Raw genomic sequence first — 9,958 nt, forward strand, 5'->3', positions numbered from 1 at the left:
TCAAGGAAGGAAAAATTAATGGTTTTATATATATATATATATATACATAAATATACATAAATATTTAGATAAATGTGTGTGTGTGTGTATATATATATATATATATATATATATATATATATATATATATATACACAAGTTAACCCGTGCATGATACTCATGCATTCTAGTCAAATCAAGCTACTTAAGGTCTTAAAAAGGTTCTTGTCATGCATTTGGACCTAGCCCAGGCCTCCTCAGGGGAAGAGCGTTAGTTCCCGACGCAAGCGGCCTTTTTAATGTGTGTTCATGAGGTAAAATTACCTCACGAAAATAAGTTTGAGCCCTACCAAATTTCAGCCCTTTTTGAATTTTTTTTCCCACACACACTAAGAATTTAGTAGGTCAGTGTATAACTCTGCCCAGACGGTGGCGCTGCAACTTGTTTTTTTTTTTTCACACACAGACGCCACTAAGCATTTATATATATATATATATATATATATATATATATATATGTAACTACATGATGATATTCACATTTCAATATCGATCAATCCAATCTGTAGGGAACATTTACTTCCATTTATTGTATGATTCTCACTAACACCAGAGGAATAATATATTGCAATAAATTGGAGATATGAGAGAAAAGACAGAGATTGTCCTGTCTATATTTTTCCCATTAACATTGTTCCATTCTCAAATAGCTCTGAAGCAATAACTAGGAGTTAATTGCAGGATGTCACCTCTCTCCTGATGATAGTTTTCAGTTTTCCGGTCATTGAAAGAGCAGCGCTTATAAGTCTGCCATAAGAAGATATCCCAACAGCGGCCACAGTGTTTGTGTGTACAACCAACAACTCTATAACGTGACGCGTTTCTCCGCCTCCAAGTGAAATATTTTCAGAAGGATGGAGCCAAAATTCTGCTTGGAAATCTAAAAGTATATTGGCCAATCAGTAAGGGCCATCAATGAATCCAATTAGAACTCAGATCTTACATACATTTATGTATATGTCGTATGTAAGATCTCAGTTTTCTATGTTTATCTAAAGAGACTGCAGCAGCTTTACATACACAAGGATTTATATTTATTATATCTTGTGCACATGTATCCTCTATTTATCTATTTCGGGAAAAAGGCTCTTCTGGGAAACTCTATTTTTATGTCTTGCTATTCAGAATCATCACATGCAAAAATGTATATTTTGGGTATTTTTGCCCTGTGATTTCAGAAGCACACTCTAATGCATGCAATGTGTGCCTTGGCCATGCCCATTACTGGTGCTGAACAGAACCAGTTGCAAACAAAATTGCAATCTGGCAAATCATTTCTCAAGCCCAGTAACAACATGACTGTGAGCTGTCATTTGTGCCAAAACACCTTTAAGGTCATCATACAAAATGGCCTCTCTGAAAGGTTACACCGCTCTCTAACACGCCTTGGTGAACTATGAATTACTCGGTGTACTCTTTCTTTTCCTGCTGCTTCTCATCCTGTTCCAAAATCATTCTTCTTCTCCTTCTACAGGACAAATCCACTGACCACTAGCATAAGGTCAACTAGCTCTCTTATCATTTCCTATCATGTCCATCTTGTACACCTACAACAAATTTGACTTAAACACAGATCTAATATTTAATATCTATTTTTAATATTTTATTAATATTTATTGTATTTAATATTTTTAATATTTTAATATTTATTTTTAAGACATCAGACAACTCACACAGGTGATAAATCATTTACATGTTCTGAGTGTGGGAAATGTTTTGCAGAGAAATCAAATCTTGTTTTACATCAGAGAACTCACACAGGTGAGAAACCGTTTACATGTTCTGAGTGTGGGAAATGTTTTACACAGAAATCAAATCTTGTTAAACATCAGAGAATTCACACAGGTGAGAAACCATTTCCATGTTCTGAATGTAGGAAATGTTTTATACATAAATCATCTCTTGTTAAACATCAGAGAAGTCACACAGGTGAGAAACCGTATACATGTTCTGAGTGTGGGAAATGTTTTGCAGAGAAATCAAATCTTGTTAAACATCAGAGAAGTCACACAGGTGAGAAAATGTTGGAAATGTTTTACACAGGAATTTAAACTTGTTGAACATCAAAAATTTCACACAAGATAAAAGCAATTGGAAATGAAACAAGTTTTCCGCAATTCTCCAAATATTGTGAAATCAGTTAACTGTTAATGTAAATTAAACAATTGATCCATGTGTGTGTGTGTGTATATATAATACATATATATAGTCCAGTCGTCCACAATATTAATATCGCTGACAAGTGAAGTGAATAACAGTTATTATCTCGTTATAATGGCACCTGTTAAGTGGTGGGATATATTAGACAGCAAGTCAACACTTAGTTTTTGAAGTTGATGTGTTGGAAGCAGGAAGAATGGGTATGCGTAAGGATCTGAGCGACTTTGACAAGAGTCAAATTGTGATCTAGATGACTGGGTCAGAGCATCTCCAAAACGACAGATCTTGTGGGGTGTTTGCGGTATGCAGTGGTTAGTACCTACCAAAAGTAGTCCAAGAAAGGACAACCGGTGAACCAACGACAGGGTCATGGGCACCCAAGCGCATGAGGAGCATAGGCTAGCCTGGCTGGTCCGATCCCATAGAAGAGCTACTATAGCACAAATTTCTGAAAAAGGTAATGCTGGCTATGATAGCAAGGTGTCAGAACACACAGTGGATCGAAGGTTGCTGCCTATGGGGCTGTGTAGCCACAGAACGGTTAGAGAGCTCATGCTGATCCACCACCAAAATGCCTACAATGGGTAAGTGAGTGCCAGAACTGGACCATGGAGCAATAGAAGAGGGTGGCCTTGTCTGATGAATCGCATTTTCTTTTACATCATGGATGGCCAGGTGCGTGTGCATCGTTTAATATGGGGAAGAGAAGTCACCAGGATGTACAATGGGAAGAAGGCAAGCCGGTGGAGGCATTGTGATACTCTAGATTATAATCTACTGGGAAACATTGGGTCCTGGCATTCATGTGGGTGTTACTTTGACACATACCACCTACCTAAGCTTTGTTGCAGACCAAGTACACCCCTCCATGGCAGCGGTATTCCCTGAATGTAGTAGACTGTTTCAACAGGATAATGCACCCTGCCACATTGCAAAAAGTGTTCAGGAATGGGTTGAGGGACATGACAAAGAGTTCAAGGTGTTGACTTGGCCTCCAAATTCCCTAGATCTCAGTCCATTCGAGCATCTGTGGAATATGCTGTAAGAATAAGTCCAAGCCTTGGAAGCCCCACCTTACAACTTACAGTACTTAAAGGATCTGCTAACGTCTTGGTGCCACATCCCACAGGACACCTTCACAGGTCTTGTGGAGTCCATGCCTCGCATGGTCAAAACAGTTTTGTTGGCACAAGGGGAGGGGGACCTACACAATATTAGGCAGGTGGTTTTAATGTTGTGGCTGTGTATATGGGTTATGTTGCCCTTATCTAATTTGCGAACGAGACAGGTGTGCACCACAATAAGCTAACTGGTGCCGTGCACGGAATTGTTATGGCTGCCATTTGTAAGAAATTGTTAAGCCACATATATGAGGTCTCTTAGATCCTCTGCCTCTGTTTCTGATATATTTTACAGGTAATGTGAGGCATTCCTAGATGTTTACTTGGTGCAATCACGAACGATCTGCACTTAATTCTCAAGCCGCGCATGCGCACTGATGAATATGAACTGTGCATGTGCAATATGGCCACCAGCTATAGTATAAGTAATAAATGCACATATAGGTGAATTTGTTCTCCTGATAAAGTCTCTAGTAGACTAAACGTGTTGAGGTCATTACATGTGATATATTTCTCAAACTTTCTCTGTATCCAATATTGGAATTGAACCACCAGTAATTCAATCTTTTGTTTTCTGACTCCACTGAGTGGTGATCAGGGGAGGGGTGGCAAATTTTAGCCCTGGGGGGAAACCTCGATTCAACAGCCTATTAGGACCATTTTAAAGGGAAAAAAAGGCTAGTGGCTAAGTGATCCAGCCCAAGGTAGCCCATTATGTGACCGGCCCGGTGGGCAGGTGCCCCCCAACCTAGCCTGCCCCTGGTGGTGATTAATGACAGTGAGTACTGGTATAATTACACCTTGATTACAGATAAGACTTTGATTCTTTTATTTTTTGTGAATGTGCAATTTTTATATTATTCAATAAATTTGTTTTTATGAAAAGATACTATATGGGATTTCTCATTCTTTATATCTATGTATGGTGTGAACTAGACAAGCAATATTGAGCCAACAGGAACCTGTACAGATAAGCAAAATAATTTATATTTATCTGGTACACATAGTATATGTGGTTTGGTGTGAAATAATATAAATAATTATATATATATCTATATATATATATATATATATATATATATATATATATATAATTATTATATATTATATATGTGCTTGGGCGCTCACAAGTATATGTAGGTTAAGAGACCAGTGGAAGTCTTCAAAAAGCAACACTTCCCAGCTGGATAATATATAACACATAGTGTAGTATGTTAACACTTAAATATCCTCCACCCAGAAGAGCATTAAAGTCCAAAGACTAACGATTTTTCTTGTACAATAACTGGTGTTCAGTTCCTAGTGGTGCAGTTGTCACTGGAAACCAGTGAACCACGTGTAGGTGAATGGGGTAACCCCCTTATATAATGTGCTTCCTTAAAAGCTTCTTGTATTATTGCGTTGTATTCTCTACATTGATCTTCATAAAGTCTTCTTTCAGTATATAGCTCCCAATATGGAAATGTGAAAAAAGACCTAAAAATATCTACTGCATTATTCTTTATTACACCAATACCAAATATTTAAAAATACACTCACATTCCATATAGATAAAAACTGGTGCACAAATAGGTACCATCTACATAAATATAGGGTGGATGACCCTACCACAAAGCTCACACGAAGACTCAGAGGAAGGTAAAGCTGAAATTAGTCCCGGAAGTCTCCTTCCAATCACCAACCAAGTGAACGTCCTGGTCAGCGAGGAATCACCACAGTACCAACGCGTTTTGACTCCTCAGATTTGAGTCTTTCTCAATGTTACTAATTGTCTGACTTTTTAAAGTGTATAGCAGCCAATAAAGTGCCGCCGTGGAGACAAAGATCCTGTACGGAAGTCCTCGCTTAACTCGCAATGAGGCTTGAAGGAAATTCAAAGTGAGGCTGCATTCTTTTAGATGGAGTCAAAAATGAGGTTTGGATTTAGAAACAGATTTAATGCATATAAATACCAAAACGAGGCTTGGACTTAAATAAAAGAAAACTAATACACGCAAACACATTCAGCTCCAAACCGAGGCTTGGACTTAGATGGAAACAGGGCTAAAACATAAAGACCTCAAGCACTAAAACGAGACGTGGGCTGGAATATGGCAGAGCTAATACTTACAGCTATGTTGAGCTCCAAAACGAGGCTTGAACTCAATATTAAACAGATTTGTTTATTATACTATGAAAACTAAAATAGGGCATAAATCCAAATAAAACATTCCTATAATAAAAACAAAAGTAACTTCTGAAATGAAGTTTTGGCTGAATTTAAACAGAACTATACATGATATGAATTTTGAGAGTTTTGATCCAAATATAAACATAGCTCTCTAAACATTCTTATTTATCCCAAAAACAAGACTTGAGAAGCTAATACAAAAATGATGTATCGGACATGTACAGGAATAAAACACACATTCATCAACACTATTTCCAGCGATATAATAGAGTCACAATATAAATATTTTTACTTTGTCACAAGTGACCCTACCAGTTACCAGAACCTGTCGTTGATGAGAGCTTCATCTTTAGCAACCTCCTTTCCTATAGAACCAGATGTGTTTGCCGGTGCTCGGTTGTCCCCAGGACTTAATCTCGAGTAGTGGTAACTTAATTCAGGTAAGTGGGCACCACAGAGGACTACGCAATGAGATGTTGAGGTGAGATCTCTATGGCAACTGGGATGCAGGATGCACCAGGACCAAATTTAGCAGGTATATGGAGTTTGCAACAGGATGCAGTACCAACCTTCACCAGTATAACAGATTGGCAGTGCAGAGTAGAGGATGGTATAATACCAGATGTGGACTGTGTAGAGTTGGAGCTAGAGAGCAACACAGTACAAGGGAAGGTGCTGCAGCAAGATCGAGCTGTAAATCAGGACTGTGAAACACTGCTGACACAGATGAGTTCAATGGAGTGGATAGCAAAAATAAAATGTAATAAAAGCCCAAAAATGAAAGTGCATAAGTTGTGTAAAAAATGAGAACACAATGATATGTGGAGTTTATAATTACCTATATGTAATGCCAAATGATGCCATTAGTAAATATCTATTATACATTCTAATCTATTAGTTTGCAAGTAATTACCTTTCTGTATAACAATTGCTTTCCATATCTAGCAATCACCTTTGATAAATGAAACACAGTTTTTATTAGTGTATTCATATGAATCATAAGAATGTCAAATGTTTATCGTGATTATATCATAACTGAGTTGCCCTGTATCAGATAAGAGCTAAACAATCCATAAGGAGAATTCTCTTTGATTCCCTCTTGAGCTCCTGATGGAGATCTCCTCCTCTCAAACCCATCTTGATCTGTTCCATGACAAAGGCCTGTAGTGATCTTGGATCACAGTCATGGCACTTCATAAAGTGCCTTTCAACATATGTTAGTTGTTTTAAATTATCTTTGTTTCTCTTGACTCTCTTTATGTTGCCTACATGCTCCAAAATTCTATATTTGAGTGACCTGCCTGTCATGCCACCATAGTTTAAGTTACAGGGGCAGGTTAAGCAGTAAATAATATTCGGAGAGCTACAATTTATGAATCCTTTGATTTAACTCTCAAGAACCGATCTTTATACTCCTTTGTTTGTATCATAAATTGGCATGCCCGGCACACGCCATATTTGAAAAAACCCATTGGTCTATTAGAAATTCTCTTTTCAAATGGTGAGACACTGTGGACTAAATGAAACCCCAAATTCTTAGATCTACACCATGTCATAGAGATCCTATCCTCTAACACTTCTTAGAGGTCATCATCAGACTTTAGGATGTTCCAATGTTTCTGGAAGATATTGGCTATTTGCTGTTCACTGACCTTTCTGCTTTTCGTACAGGCCTAGATTTCAGTTCATTTGATCTTTGAGCATAGATGTTATCATCAGAACAATTTTGTCCCTAATTAATTCTCCCTTGGGTATCGCCTGAATTACTGCTGGAAAATTAGAATTTATAAAATGTAAGAAGCTGTTGATGTCTCTGCTATGTGTACTGTCAGTGGCTTCACTCGGCAGGCACAATATGGCTGATTATCTTCTGCTTAGTTATTTTATGTATAGAGGAAGTGAATCTGCATGATACAGGGGGTTGGGTAGTGTTATGTGGCTGCGGGGGCTCCCTGTACCATTATTAACCCTGGCACATCACTCATTTAAAATTTTCACTTGTGCAGTGTCAGAGGCTGGGAGACACTGTGACAAATGGAGCCCATCACTGACCAGGCTTGTAGAATAATCCCTGCACTAGTCTGACTTACTATAACCGGATCACTCTGAACAAGTCTTATTGCAAAGATTAAATGAAAAGAGTCAATACTACTGAACTTTTATATTTCAGATCCCCATAAGATGGAGCAAAGTTTTGCACCCCTGTAGACACATCTTGACCCACTTAGCCATGGGCATACCATATAAATGAGAGCTTTTGTACAAAAATGACATCACAATATTGCATTTAGGCCGTGGGACACATTTTTCAAGCTTCATATTCAATCCCCAATGGCAAAGTATTACAGATTACAGGATTATTATATGAACTCACACCTTCAATTAGAGAGTATGAACAAACATACTGTAACAGTGTCTCAGATCCCACATTATATCTCCAACCCATTGCCAGAATTATATATTACTCAGTACCCAATATATCAAGGTAATCTTGTTTTAACTGTGTACAGTGTGGACGATATCTGGTAGATAAAAAAAGTTCCACACATGAGTGATCAAATTTTGTGTATAAACTATGTAAATATATTATGCTTAGTTTAATTTACATTAATAAAATCAACTGTTTTTACAATATAAAGAGTACTGCAGCTCCTTGTTTCATGTCCAATTGCTTTTCTCCTATGTGATATTCAAGACCTGATTTGTTTGTAAACCATTTTCATTACTCAGAACATGGATATGGTTTGTTATCTGATGCTCAAAAGGATTTGATTTGTATCCGAAACATTTCCCAAACTCAGAACATGGGAATGTTTTCTCACCTGCATGGGTTCTCTGATGTTTGATAAGTTTTGAGTTCCATGGAAAACATTTTCCACACTCAGAACATGGAAATGGTTTCTCACCTGTGTGAGTTCTGTGATGTTTGACAAGGTTTGACTTCTGTGCAAAACCCTTCCCACACTCAGAACACGGAAAAGGTTTTTCCCTTGTGTGAATTCTCTGATGTTCAATGTGTTTTGATTTCTGTGGAAAAAAAACCTACATTCAGAACATGGAAATGGTCTCTCACCTGTGTGAATTCTCTGATGTTTGACAAGTTTTGATTTCTGTGAAAAACATTTCCCACACTCAGAACATGGAAATGGTTTCTCACCTGTGAGTTCTCTGATGTCTAATAAGTTTTGATTTCTGTAAAAAAACATTTCCCACATTCAGAACATGGAAACGGTTTCTCACCTGTGAGTTCTCTGATGTCTAATAAGTTTTGATTTCTGTAAAAAAACATTTCTCACACTCAGAACATGGAAATTGTGTCTCATCTGTGTGAGATCTCCGATGTTCAACAAGATTTGATTTATATACAAAACATTTCCCACACTCAGAACATGTAAAAGGGTTCTCAGCTATGTGACTTTTCTGATGTTTATGAAGAGATAATTTAACTGTACAGCTTTTCCCACCCTCAGAACATGGAAATAATGTATCATCTGTATGAGCTGTACGATGTGTAACAATATCTATGTTATCAGGATTACATTCCTCATGATTAGAGAGTTCAGATAATTTATCTCCACTGTAAAGTATTGGATATATATTTAGGGTAATTGGGTTCTCTCCTGTAGAATCTTGAGTAATGTTGTTATCTTCCATTTCAAAATCTGTAGATAAAATCAGTTGCTCCCCCAAGATATTCTTGCGTTTACATCCATCTGCTGAAAGTAAAATAAATGTAAGGAAGGACATTGACCTGCAGATTACAATACCCAAAATTTTCAAACTATGAGCGAGTTGTTCAGCTGTTTAATTTCAATTTGCAATTGACGAACACTTCATTACAATTATAAAAGCGCATTATTAAGCACATTGCTTAGATGCAGTCATAATTGGAATTCTTGTAATGACTCAATAAACAAAATATATGACTCTTTACTGTAATACATTTTATTACTCACCTGTGCCGATACCTGTAGGGATTTCCTCCTCCTTACACTGCTGATCACCCCTCACATACGTCTCTTCCTCTCCCTCTATAATTTTTATTTTAATATCAGTCAGGACGTCATCCTAAATAGCCCACAAAAGAATGATAATTTTTTAGTCAAGTTTTTTTATTGGTATTTCAAAACAGAACATAAAGAAAATAATTATTTCTGAATAAACGTGATAGATATAAATCACCGGGTGTGACACATTACATCAAAGATTAGTAAATTTACAATACTTATGCAGGTATACAAAAACATACAGAATAATATCAAGACTGACAATAATACAGTATATATCAGATGGCATGGGTCCCCATGGACTCATGGGCACCCCTGATCATCATCATCATCTATTTCTTTATATAACGCCACTAATTCCACAGCGCTGCACAGAGAACTCACTCACATCAGTCCCTGCCCCATTGGAGCTTACAATCTAAATTCCCTAACATACACACACAGACCAAGAGAGACTAAGG

The 9,958-nt window shown here is 37.3% G+C and overlaps 1 long non-coding RNA gene across 1 annotated transcript; it reads right to left on the minus strand.

The window, feature by feature from the left end:
* Window positions 1-8,902: 8,902 nt before the first annotated feature.
* Window positions 8,903-9,584, minus strand: LOC142108697 (uncharacterized). The gene is made up of 2 exons (XR_012680199.1): window positions 9,447-9,584; window positions 8,903-9,206 (listed from the first exon to the last, which is right to left on the minus strand). It is a non-coding gene; the product is annotated as an uncharacterized LOC142108697 (long non-coding RNA).
* Between the last annotated feature and the right edge of the window lie 374 nt (window positions 9,585-9,958).

The sequence above is a fragment of the Mixophyes fleayi genome, chromosome 12, assembly GCF_038048845.1.
Source record: "Mixophyes fleayi isolate aMixFle1 chromosome 12, aMixFle1.hap1, whole genome shotgun sequence".
NCBI lineage: Eukaryota > Metazoa > Chordata > Amphibia > Anura > Limnodynastidae > Mixophyes > Mixophyes fleayi.